Raw genomic sequence first — 13,397 nt, 5'->3', positions numbered from 1 at the left:
TGGCAGCCACTGCGTCAGTCCGTCTTGTTAAAGGTCTTCCTCTTTGTTGCTGCCAGAGATTAGACCGGCACATAAAACAAACAGTAATAAATGTAGCTCAACCATGTGTACAAGACTAAATGGGCACACCAGCCCAGGGGCAAGGATGAGAAGGCAGGAGGGAGCAGGAAAGCTGGACAAATGGAAATAGGGAACCTAAGGTCGAGAAGGGGAGAGTATTGCCACGTCCCAGGGTTGGCAACCAGTGTCACAAAACAATGTGTGTTGTTGAGTGAGAAACTAATTTGTGGAAACTAATTTGTTCTGTAAACTTTCATCTAAAGCACAATAAAAAAAAGACAAAGAAAAAAAAATCCTCTATGTGAGACCAAATGGTCTACAATTACTCTTAAGCAAAAATGACAAGGGGGCAGGGAAATTAAATTTACTGGAAATGGAACAACCACAGTGGAATTAAAGAGAACGTTGACACGTTGTGAAAAAATGTAACCAGTGTCACTGAACAATTTGTACAGAAATTGTTAAATGGGAACCTAGTAATTTGCTGTGTAAACTTTCATTGAAAACAAAATATTATTTTTTTAAAAAAAACTGTAATTTTGATTTTCTTTAATAAGAGGATTTGACAGAGCTTGCATTAAAAATATATACGAAAAAGGCCAGTTAAAGATTAAAGAAGTTCAGTAGAAGAGATGTTCCAAGACTGGGCATTGTCCACTAAGTCTAGCTCTCTTATGGATTTGCTAAAAATAGAGGAAAAGTCTATAGGACTTACTAATGGCTCTTCAGTGACTGATAAAGAGCACTTAAATTAATCTCGAAGTAGACTAGGAATCCTGGGTTGGTGTAAATGGTTAAGCACTCGACTACTAGCCAGAAGGTTTGCACCTTGGAAGACAGGCCTGGCGATCTGCTTCTGAAAGGTCACAGCCTTGAAAACCCCGTGTAGCAGGTTGTACTCTGCACACATAGGGCCGTCGTGAGTCAGAATTGACCGGACAACAACAGCATTTTAAGTAGGAGAGTTGAGTAGTCCAGTACCATTGTCTTTAACTGTGGTTTGTAGAAGATTCCAAATTATTCTCTGTTTGGTCATTTTATGATGTTTAAAGGGCTTTTAAAAATTAAATTTATTTATTGTTGAATAGGTAATACATTTGCAAACCCTGGTGGCGTAGTGGTTAAGAGCTATGGCTGCTAACCAAAAGGTCAGCAGTTCAAATCCACCAGGCGCTCCTTGGAAACCCCTATGGAGCAGTTCTGCCCTGTCCTATATGGTCGCTATGAGTCAGAATTGACTTGATGGCAACGTGTTTGTTTTTTTTTTTTGTTTGTTTAGTTCAAACGTCAAAAGGCACATTAAGATACAGTGAAAATTCTCCCTTTCATGCCTGTCTCCCCAGCTACCAATTTTCATTCCCCATGGGCAACCAATGTTATAAGTTTCTTGAGACTCCTGTAATAGACTTTTGATTATATAAGATTTATTTATTAGTTTTCTACAGGGTTGGAATAATTAAAACATCTGGTCCATAACGAACCCTCTCCTTCCACATTTACTTCTGTCCATTCTGTGAGTCCTAGAGCAGTGTATTTCTTCAAGTACAAAAACTTAGCCAAGAATTCTCAATCTTAATGGAGCGGCTACACAGTTTTTTCCCCATGATTTCTAGTGATAATCCCCATCTTCCTAAATCAAGTAAAGTGTAATTTTGTGGTAGAATAAATTTGCAGTTAAAGTTGTAAAATATAGTACTTGAAATTACATAAAAGATGTGAATAAAATTTACTAAAATTATCTTTCCATCCTATTTTCTCCTATACAGTTAAATATTTGTTTTATTCCTGATCCATCATATATGTGCAGCCCTTTTTTGGTTCTCATTTTTATAAGAATGATAAACTTGAATTCACATATATGTTGTCAGAGTTGAAAAAGAACAGTTGTTTTTGACCTTCGGGGCCTGGATTTACCTCTGTTACAGCCTGGCTTTCGTGTAGCTCCTGCTCATGGTTCTAGCTGGGCAGCTGGCTAGGCAATTATGATTTACAGTGCATTGATGAAAAGTAAAAATCTCTTTTTTACTTTTTAAAATAATTTCCTTTCTATCATTTGATTGTGCTTATGTGTGGAATCAATATTCTTCGTAGTAACCTGTAAAAATTTGGTGTGACTTCTTTGAAATAATAAATAATAGAATGGAGTTAGATGCCTGTTATATATAACAGTAACAAAAAAAGATAAACTTAATGGGCAAGATCTGTGTAAAGAAAACTTAAAATGTTATTGAGAGAACGTGAACAAATGGAAAAACATACCATATTTTTAGGAAGGTTCAACATCATAAAATGTCGATTCTTGTTAAATTAATCTATAAATTTAAATTGCTCCTTGTAGAAATTACAGTTTTTTTTTAAAACCCCTCAAGCTGTTTTAAGGTTCAAGTGAATAAGCAAACAATGGAAGAGTAGCCAGTAAAATTCCGAAAAAGAAGAGTGAAGGCTGGCATGATGATTTCTAGTCCAATTAAACCATATTGCAAAGTTATGTTACTTAAAATAGAATGATAGTAAACTGGACATGAATCAGCAAATGAATCAATAGAACAGAAAAAGTCCAGAAATAGACCTAAATGCATACAGGAATAACTGGCAGACCATCTGGAAAAAAATAAAGTTGTATTCTTTCTTCATGTTTATACCAGGATAATTTCCATGTACATATAAAGTGTAAACATTAAAAAAGAAAACCATAAATTAATTAGGTGAAAGGTAAATTTGTTATAACCTTGGAGTGGGGCAGGACCTTCTAATTATACAATCTAATTCAAGTCATAGAAGAAAAGATTTGAAGAACCTATGTAATGTAGAGCTACACCTTGTTCGTGGACGAGAAGGCACAGACATCAGTTCTCCCAAAATTAATCTATTGGTTTTTGCAATGCTAATGAAAATTCCAGCAGGTTTTTTTTTTGTTGTTGTTGTTAATAAACTTATTCATAATATATATGGAAGTGCAAAGAGCTAAGAATAATAAAGACCATTAAAAAAAACTTTACGCCTGTGGACGTCTGCTGGGAACAGGATTTCTAAATCGGCAAAATGTCTGGAAGGCTGTGGTCTAAGGTCATTTTTGCTGGCTGTAAACGGAGTCTCCAGAACCACAGGGATCACACAGCTGTTCTTAAAAATTGAAGGTGTTTATGCCTGAGGTAAAACCAGATTCTATTTAGGCAAGAGATGTGCTTATAAGTACAAAGTAAAGAACAACGCAGTGACTCCTGGCAGCAAACCTAACAAAACCAGAGTATAATCTGGGGAAAAGTAACTTGTACGCATGGAAACAGTGGCGTAGTTTCTGCCAAGTTCCAAAGCAGCATTCCTGCTAGGGCCATTGAACACCGCATCTGTGTAATGCTATACCTTTCAAGGATTTCAACTTATTGAAAAGTAAATAAAATTGTGAATTTAAAAAGAAAAAAAAAAACGTTTTAATTATGGGAAGTTTCAAACCTGTGCAAAAGTAGACTGAAAAGTCTCATGAACCCATGTACCCGTCACCCAGCTTCAACTGTTATCAGCTCATGGCCAGTCTTGTTTCGTCTTTATCCCTAACCACTTTTCCCCGTCCTGTATTATTTTGGATAATACAATCCTAGACATCATATAATTTCATCCATAAACTTCAGTAGGTACTTCTAAAAGAGAAGACTCTGAAAAACAAACAAAAACAACCAGAATACCACAATCATACCTAAAAAAATTTAATAATTTCTGAGTATCATCAAATATCTGGTCGGTGTTCAAATGTCTACTTATTTCAGAAATGTCATAGCTTTTTTTTTTTTTTAACATTTTGTTTCAGTCAGAATCCAAATAAGGTCTAAATATAGTACAATAGGTTCATATGTCTTTTAAGTCTCTTTTAAGCTATAGGTTCCCGTTCCATCACCTTTTTTACGTTTGCGATTTATTTGTTGAAGAAACTGGGTAAATTGTCCTGTAGTGTTTTTTATAGTCTTGGTTTTGTTGATTGCATCCGTAAGGTGTCAGTCAGTATGTTTCTCTGTCTTCTATATTTCCTTTAAATTAGTAGTTGGCCTTGATCAAATTTTTTTTTTCTTTTTGGCAAGACTACTTCATAGATGGTGTTATATTCTTCCATCAAGAGACACATAATAGGCAGTCTTTTTTTGCATGTGATGTTAGCAGCCATTAGTGTCTGGTGCCTGGATTCATTAATTCATTAGAGGTGGCAGTATGGTGATATTTTAATTCTATTATTCCTTTATTTATTAGCTGAAATACTTCTTCAAAGTAGAAGTGAATCTGGTCGCATAGGAAAGGCAGGATAAACGATGGATTCTTTTCCTCATTTTCCAGTTAGTTCTCAAATTAATGAACTGGTTTATTGGCATCCTCTAGTGGTTACCAGTTTACTTGTTTTTTTAATTAACAGTATGAACTCATGGATTTAAATATATTTGACATTTCAATCCATTGCAGTTATTATTCTTATTGGGCCACTCTTGACCAGTAGGAGCCTCTTCAGGTTGACTCCTGAGCCTTTTCTTAATTGTGGTAAAAATATACACAACAAAATTCCTGCGTTTTTTGTTTTGTTTTTATATCACCCTAGAGGTAATATCTTTCTCAATATCTGGTATGACAAAATGTTTCAGATTTACCTTATACATTTCCTACCTCAGCCATGAAATCAGCCTTATAAAAAAGGCGACATCAGTGCAGATTCTGTAGATATTAGAAGAGTAATAAGGGACTATTACAAACAGCTTTAAGTAATCAAATCAATACTTCTTATCACTTCTCACCATCCCCACTGTTCTCTCTGTCGTTTAAGCCATCTTCACGTCTCTCCTTGGACTATTAAAAATCCTAACTGGTCTTCCTACCCCATCCTTGACCCACTTTCAGTCTGCTATGTGTGCTGTATGCTAAGTGACCCTGTTGAAATATCTGTTGAGTGTTTGCTAAAAACACCTCAGAGGCACCCTTCTTCAATTGGGATAATACCCCAAGTCCCTACCTCCTTATTTTGTTCCGTGAAGCCCTCTGTGACCTCCCTCCTCCTGCCACTCTCTCCCTTGCTCTTGCCACACTGGCCTTGTTACTTTGACCATTCAGGTACATTGTTGCCTCAGGGCAGGACCTTTGCTCCTGCAGATACCTTTGCCTGGCATGTCCTTTCATCAGAGAGGCAGAGGCTTGTTTCCTCACTTTGATCAAGTCTTTGCTCAAATACCTCTTTTGAGAGACCTTCTGTGACCCCCTTGTGTGAAAGAGTACCCATTAATTTCTGCCTTCTTATCTGCCTTATTTTTCTTAGTATTTATAACCACCTGACATTATTTTTGTTTCTTTATTGTCTGTCTTCTCCCACTAAATTGTATGTTCCACAAGAGCAGAGTCTTTGTTTTACTTGTTGCCGTATTTGCAGTGCCTAGAACAGTGCTTGGTGCCAAGGAGATGTACAGTGAATATTAGTTGAATCAGTGAGTGAATGGGTGAATGTATTGAATTCTACCAGTATATTCACATGTAGGAAATGGTTCATGTATAAGGCTATTTACTGTAGCATTGTTTTAATAGTAGAAGATTGGAAATGACCAAAATGTCCATGAAGAGGGCTGGTTAAATAAATTATAGTACAGCCATGTAATAAAATCCTGAGTGATTACTGTATGATTTCATTTATATAAATATCCAGAACAGGCATGGTGGTACAGATCACATTAGTGCTTGCCTCTGGATTGGGGGCACTGACACGAAAGAGGCACAGGAAAGTTTCTGGGGAGATGGAAATGTATGTCTCTGTAGGGGTGTGGATACAGGTGCGTGCATTTGTCAGACTCATCAACTATACTCGGTCTGTGCATTTCAGTGTTGGTGAATTATACTTCAGTTACAACAAAAACTATTTCTAAAAATGGAAAACAAATGAAAGCAAATGAATTTGACTGTATATCAAACTGGTGGCATAATCACATGGAAAATAAAATCTTTCATGTGGCTTTAAAGCAGTTTTTTGACTGAATAGCTCTAATGGGATCTATCCTTAGGCTCAGAAAAACTACAGAGAAATTTTAACTGTACTTAGTAGTTTTATGGTTAATAGTACTGTTAATTTGTAACTATTAAGTGATATTATAGGATAAATCAAATAATTATATTGGTGTTATTTCCCACATTAAAAAATGTAAGTATGAAATCCAAGAAATAAAAGCCTTGTAACCTTAAATGTGAAATGGAAATATCAGTATGACCCATAATTTGTTTTTCTCTTTCTAATAATACATATTTCCTAACTGTCATTGAAAAGGCTTAGAAGCGGTGACAACACAGCCAGTACCTAAATAGAGGTCACTAAATGTTATTTCCCATTAAAAGGAACCAGGGGTCCTTAGAGAAATGATTGAATTTAGATCTGGGACAGGAAATGCTTAAGGTGAGCCTGAGATATAATGACAAAAAGCAAGAAAACAACCCAAGACTAAATATTTATATGAAAAAGACACAAGGGATAAAGCAAAATCTATAAAACATTACCAGTAGAATTAAAGTATATGGGTGATCACTGTACAATTCTTTCAACTTTGCTGTATGTTTGAATATTTCATAATAAAGTACTGGAGAGAAAAGGAAACAGGAGCCAACTCTGAAGGGTCTCTCCCTCTTTTTTAATAGTTTATTTTGTTTTTGATGTTGTTGAGAATATACACAGCAGAACATACACCCATTCAACAACTTCTGCATGTACAGTTCAGTGACATGGATTACATTCTTTGAGTTGTGCAACCATTCTTACCCTTCTTTACGATTTCTCCCCCATTAACGTAAACTCACTCTCCCCTAAGTTTCCTGTCTAATTTTTTTGAGTTGCTTTTGTCCATTTGATCCCATATAGATAGATCTTAAAAGAGCACAATGCTCAAGGCAGACATTCTTTACTAGTTAAGCTAAACTATTTGGGTTTAAGAAGACTTCAGGGGATATTTTTGGTTTAAGATTTAAAAATTGTCTCAGGGCAATAGTTTTAGGGGTTCATCCAGCCTCCATGACTCTAGAAAGTCTGGGTTCTATGAGTCTTTTTCAGTTCTGTTCTGCATTTTCCCCCTTTTGATGAGGACTGAAGTGTCTCTTACTAATTAAAAAATGAGAACATCAAAAAGAATTATGATTGCAGTTAATTCAAGCACATCAAATATAAAAATGCGTGAGTTATTAATGATACTGCAACAAAAAGAATTTCGAGGTTGCTTGGACACCATCTCATTATTCTGAAAATTAGTAAATAAGGAGAAGAAAGTCATACATCTATCTTTTCTTTCTTGTATTAGGGGAACCAGACAGTCGACAAGGGAAGTTTCTTCTTAATAGAATTCCAGCTAATAAATAAATATGGAAGGGGTGATAAAAAATCAAAATCTTGTGTTCCCTAATGAAAAAATGGATGTAAATGGCTGTTGTTAATAATATGCGAAAGCCAATAAATGAAAGACTCTTGGTGAACTCTGTAACAGACAGACCATGTGACAACACTTGAAACCACAGTTTCACCTTCACATCACTAAAAAGTGGTGCCGAATCTTACACATCTCACAGTGTGATGCATAGGAAGTGCATAGCACCTTCATTGAAATTTTCTTCGAAAACAACCGAATCCAAATCTGATCGAACTTCAAGATCTACCTACCTGTGTACAGGAAATATGGATGATAGAGAAGCAAATTGAACAGTATCACAAGGAGGATACCAGCAAGTGCAGGAATGTGGGAAATTCTACAAGATAAATGACCTGTTTTTTTCCTAAACACTTAAATGGCTTGAAAATAAAGGGCGACGATGAGGATCTGTTTTAGACCAAGAAGTTTAAGAGTCATATCGGCCAACTGCAATGTATGGACCTGGTTTGAATCCTCATGTAAATAAACCAGTTGTCAAATAATATTTTTGAAACTATTGGGGAAATTTGAATATGACCTGTTTATTAGATGACAAGATATTATTGTTTATTTTGCTATGAGTAATAATGACAGTGTGGTTATATTTTTTTAAAGTCCTTATCTGTTAGTGATACATACTGAAGTATTTAGTGGGGAAACGAATTAATGTCTGGGATTTGCCTTAAAATATTCCTGGAGGTGGTAGGGTATAGGTAAATAAAACAAGATTGGCAAAACATTGATAATTATTGAAGCTGGGTGATATATACTTGGGGAGTTATTTTTCTCTCTACTTTTGTGTATGTTTGAAATTTTCCATGTTATAGAAGTTTTTAAAACTACCATGTCATCGTTAAAAAAACAAGAGGCTTTTCTCTGTGTACTGATGAAATAAACGATCTCCACTGTGTGTTAAGTGGAGCCCTGGTGGCACAGTGGTTAAGAGCCCAGCTGCTAACCAAAAGGTGGGCCGTTGGAATCCATCAGCTGCTCCTTGGAAACCCTATAGGGGTCGCTATGAGTTAGAATTAACTCGATGGCAACGGGTTTATGTGTTAAGTGAAAGAGTAAGGTAGGACAGTGTGTATGAAAGGTTACTATTTGGGTTAAAAAAAGAGGAAAGAGAAGAATAAATATGTATCTGTATACTCATGCTAGAATATCTCAAGAAATCTTCACAAGAATTGCCTCTGGGAAGAGGTAGGAAGGAAAGCTTGCTTTTCAATATGTGTCCTTTTGTAACTTTTAAAAATATGCAGGGTGTACTATTGAAAAATTAGATATAAAAGTGAAATTAGGGGCCATAATTCTAGACACACATGCCTGTGTAAACATAAAGCCATAGAATGTTAATACTGTAAAGGTTTTAGAGACTATTTGGACCACCTCATTTTAAAATGGGGGAAGCTGAAGTCTAGAGAGAGAGAATTTTTTAATTTGTTTTATTTTTTGCAGTTGTGTGGTTGGTTTGTGTTAAGAATTAAACCCAGAATGGGAATCACCTAACCTTCCTCCTCTATAACGTAGACAGCTTACACTTTTGATTTATACTTTCATATCTTTAAATATGATGAAAATGTGATTAATATGTTGATGCTCCTTGGGGACACAATACCTGCCTTTAAGTTTACAGTGAATGTTTTCTCTATGAGCGTGTATTTACGAGGACATCATTTGGTACGTGGCTTGGCAAAATTAGTATATTAATGAGCAGTGATTTTACAATGTATTCCTGTAGTTCTGAGATGGCATGTGGGAAAATAATGCAGTTTGTGGATATAAGGAATGCCGTTGCTGTGGCTTTGTTTGTTTAAATAACCTCAAGAAACTTGAGCATTCTAAATACTTCATTCAGTCCATTTAGCTTTCAGAAATTTCCTAGGGAATAATGCATGGCATTCTTCTTGGCCAGTTATAAAGTCTTAAATGCTTCTAAAATATTCAAGCTATACACAAGATTTTAAAGTGCCTCCTCCTCCTTAGTGCCACCGATTGTACTGCACAGAGGCAATCGTTGTTTCTTGGCTGAGTGCTTTGAGGTAGACATTTAAATTGAATTTTTAAAGTTTGGATTATACGTAGAAATTGTTGGCAAGCTATTTTTTCTTGTAGGTACCTCAAGTTCTATTTTTTCTTTTCCCATCTGATCTCCTACTGTATTCCTCTCTTGAGAAACAGATACCTGTGTCTACCTACTGTCATGGTTTGAATTACATCCCCCAAAACATGTGTGTATCAGTTCGGCTGGGCCATGATTCCCAGAATTGTGTGGTTGACCTCCATTTTGTGATTGTAATTTTATGTTAAAGAGGATTAGGGTGAGATTGTAACACTACCCTTACCCAGGTCACACCCCTGATCCAATGTAAAGGGAGTTTCCCTAGGGTGTGGCCTGCACCAACTTTTACCTTACAAGAGATAAAAGGAAAGGGAAGCAAGCAGAGAATTGGGGACCTCATACCACTAAGAAAGCAGTGCCAGGAGCAGAGGCATCTTTTGGACCTGAGGTCCCTGCGCGGAGAAGCTCCAAGTCCGGGGGAACACTGGTGAGAAGAAGGCCGACAGAGAAAGGCTTCCCCTGGAGCTGATGCCTTGAATTTGGACTTTTAGCCTACTTTAATGTGAAGAAATAAATTTCTGTTTGTTAAAGCCATCCACTTGTGGTATTCCTGTTAGAGTAGCACTAGATGACTAAGACACCTGCTGACCCCAGAAAGAAGCAATTGGCTTCTACATTCCTTTTGCAGCATTCTCTCTTCCAATTAGTTACCAGTTCCTGTCAATACTGTTCTCAAATATGTCTTGAATCTACCTGCTACTCCCCATCCCTAGGTATGCTGAGCCCCTTATCCTCTCTAGCTGACCTCTTTGCCCCATTTTCAGCCCATCACACACACATTCAGCTTCCAGATTCCGGCTTCCAAAGCACAAGTCACGTTGCCATTTTCCTCTTCGAAAGCCACGGACAACTCCCAGTTGCCTTCAGGATAAAGTCTTAACTCCTTAGAGCACTTACTCCCCTTACCCCACATTTCAGTTGAACTCCAAGCAAATAGTGACTACACAGAAATCAGTTGTGGAATAAATGCTTAAGTAAGGAATTGGTTGAAGTATGATAGTTTCTAAACAAATGTGAAAAATGGAGCTTCATACTGAGAATTAGTAGTCATTTTTTTATATTTACTAATAAACCAATGTTAACTTTTGGAAATACAGCCAGTATACTGGTTTTTTCCTATTCTCTTTAGGAATAAAAAGGTCAGTTGAATACCATGCAGTATAAAGTGCTACGTGTAGTCATTTTTAACATTTGGGTGTCAACTTGCATAGATAAGCAGAACACGTTAAGAAATCTAGTATTATGCCCTGGGAACTCATCCTTAAGAATGATATCTGTGTATAATAGTTTATGTCTGTGATTGTCTTTTCATATTTTTTCAGAATACCTTGTTGCTCCCAAGGTTAAAAACTGTCAGAATATCTGTTTGCAGAACAATATGGTGTTTCTTTGTACTAGGCAGGGAATTTCCTTTTTTGTTAAATAGCCTGATTAGCTAGATAAACTAAAGAGATGTTTTTGAACAGCATTTTGTAAACTGATTGTTTATGTCTAGTTGTTCCTCCTTTTAACAATATTTTAGCTCCGGTATAGGAAAAAAATAGCTAAAGCATAAAATGGCTTTAAAAGTCTAGGAACTGAAACTATTAATGCTTGGACATGTGATAATTTGAACAAATTATTTTACCTCACATTCAGCCTTACTCATCTTTTAAACATTTTATAAGTCATTGTGCACAAGAATTTGCAACTGCTGTTCTTTAAAACATTCTGAAAAAAGAATAAACTTCCACTTACCTGTAGTCCAAGCAAATACAGATATTTACTTTTATGTTGTTCGTATTTTTGAGACAGATAAACAGAAGGGCTTTAGAAGCAGCTTGCAGGGCATATCACAGATTGGTAGGGTGCAGCACTTGTGCCATCTGGGATACCAGCAGAGCTCTCTGGCAGTAATGGCAGTGCTGAGGGGCTGTCAAATGCCAGGGGTGTTGCATTGTTGGAAATGAGATCATGTTAGTGGTTACTATGTGCAGTTCTCTGGATATTAGCAATACACCTAAGATACATAGTTTGTTAATCAGGAGTTCCCATATTTCCTACTTATTCTAGTTAAATAAGAATTTATTGTATTACATAATTCTTAATTTTATAACTATAGTAGTTTTAGTAGCTTAATCAGGTCTTATGTTTCTCTGAGGTATATATATATATATATGTATATACATATTTAACATACAAAGGAGCCCTGGTGGCACAGTGGTTAAGAGCTACGGCTACTAATCAAAAGGTCGGCAGTTCGAATCCACCAGCCGCTCCTTGAAAACCTTATGGGGCAGTTCTGCTCTGTCCTGTAGGGTCACTGTGAATTGGAATCGACTCGATGGCAACGGGTAACATATATAGAAAGTAGTGATAATTATCAATCTTTGGAACTGGGAAAGCTCTTTTCAGTAGAAACAATATTATAAATGGAAATTGGGGTTTTAGATCAGCCCATCAAAATTAATTCTAATTATTACACTAATATATTCTAATTGTTACAGTGCTGTAGAACCCAATCACCATAGATAACCAGATTTCTTTAAGGAAAATATTTCTAGCAGTTTAACCTGGAATACCTAGAATACATCTACCTACAGTGCACCATTGGCAGTGGGAATGGAGACTTGCCTGACACCAAGGGAACTGGGAGAAAATAAGGTTAATGGGAATAGCACCTTTAGCTAGAGCTTTGCCAATACATATATTCTCCCTTGTGTCAGTCTCATCCTGGACAGAGGATTCCAAGACCATTGTTTCACAATCTCTGTCTCGCTGTCTCATCTGAGCTCCAGTCCCAAGTTTATCTAATTCCCCACTAGAAATATTCATTTGACATCTCACTGAACTCTCACCATAGCCTCAGTATGTTCAAGAGGGTAATTTAACTCCTCTCTGTAGCTCCCTCTTCCATTGACCCCCTCCACATTCTTCTTCTTGGAGGGCAGCTGCACTATTGTCTTCAGCCTCCCAGCTCACATCCTGGAAGTCACCTGGCCCTGTGGGTTCTTCCTTCTGTATATTTGGAAACCTATCACTTATCCCAACCCCTACTCTTATTGACCTCATTCTTTCTCAGCCTGAATTACTGTAGAAATCTGCACAGTTACCAGGCTTGCCCATCTCCAACCCATCTTGTATATTACTGTCAAATTGACCTTTCTAAAACTCAAATTGGATTATATCATTTCCTTGCTTAAACAACTTCAGTGACTTCCCCATTGTCTTCATTCCAGACCCTGTAATTGGACCCCTTCCTTTTTGTGCAGCCTTCTTAAGTACCTCCTTCTCTGCATTTCTATTTTAAAGCAGTTGTCTGCATACAATCATTGGTCCATTCTTTCATTTATCAAACATTTATTGGCCAGTTACCCTGGTGACGCAGTGGGTTAAGAGATCAGCTGCTAACCAAAAGGTCAGCAGTTTGAATCCACCAGCTGCTCCTTGGAAACCCTATGGGGCTGTTCTGCTCTGTGCTGTAGGGTCACTATGAGTCAGAATAGACTAGACAGCAACAGGTTTGGTTTGGTTTGGTTTTACATGGGTCAGGCCCTAGCTTGGGGATTGGATATGAGGCAGGCAACAGAACAGATGTTCAGACATCTCATTGACTTCTCACTCTGTAAGGATAGGCTAGGTTATGCTGCAGTAACAAACTTACCCTGAAATCCCATAGTTTTAACATAACAAAGTTTTGTTCCATGTTAAAATGCATATCAATCATGGGTTGTGAAAGACTTTGCTCCACACAGGAACTCTCCTCCATTCAGGGACCCAGGCCTGTAGCTGTACCAACTGGAACTCACAGTGTCCTTGAGCACTGAGGCAGAAGA

General features: G+C 37.0%; 1 protein-coding gene and 1 pseudogene across 1 annotated transcript in view; both read left to right on the top strand.

The window, feature by feature from the left end:
• NUDT3 (nudix hydrolase 3) overlaps positions 1-13,397 on the top strand; it is a 103,277-nt gene that overhangs the window by 56,588 nt on the left and 33,292 nt on the right. The gene's annotated exons all lie outside the window — the stretch shown is intronic.
• LOC111819073 (60S ribosomal protein L35a pseudogene) lies at positions 1,310-4,750 on the top strand (annotated as a pseudogene).

The sequence above is a fragment of the Trichechus manatus genome, unplaced genomic scaffold (assembly GCF_000243295.1).
Source record: "Trichechus manatus latirostris isolate Lorelei unplaced genomic scaffold, TriManLat1.0 scaffold00261, whole genome shotgun sequence".
In the NCBI taxonomy this organism is placed as follows: domain Eukaryota; kingdom Metazoa; phylum Chordata; class Mammalia; order Sirenia; family Trichechidae; genus Trichechus; species Trichechus manatus.
This window is presented reverse-complemented; position numbering and strand designations above follow the sequence as displayed.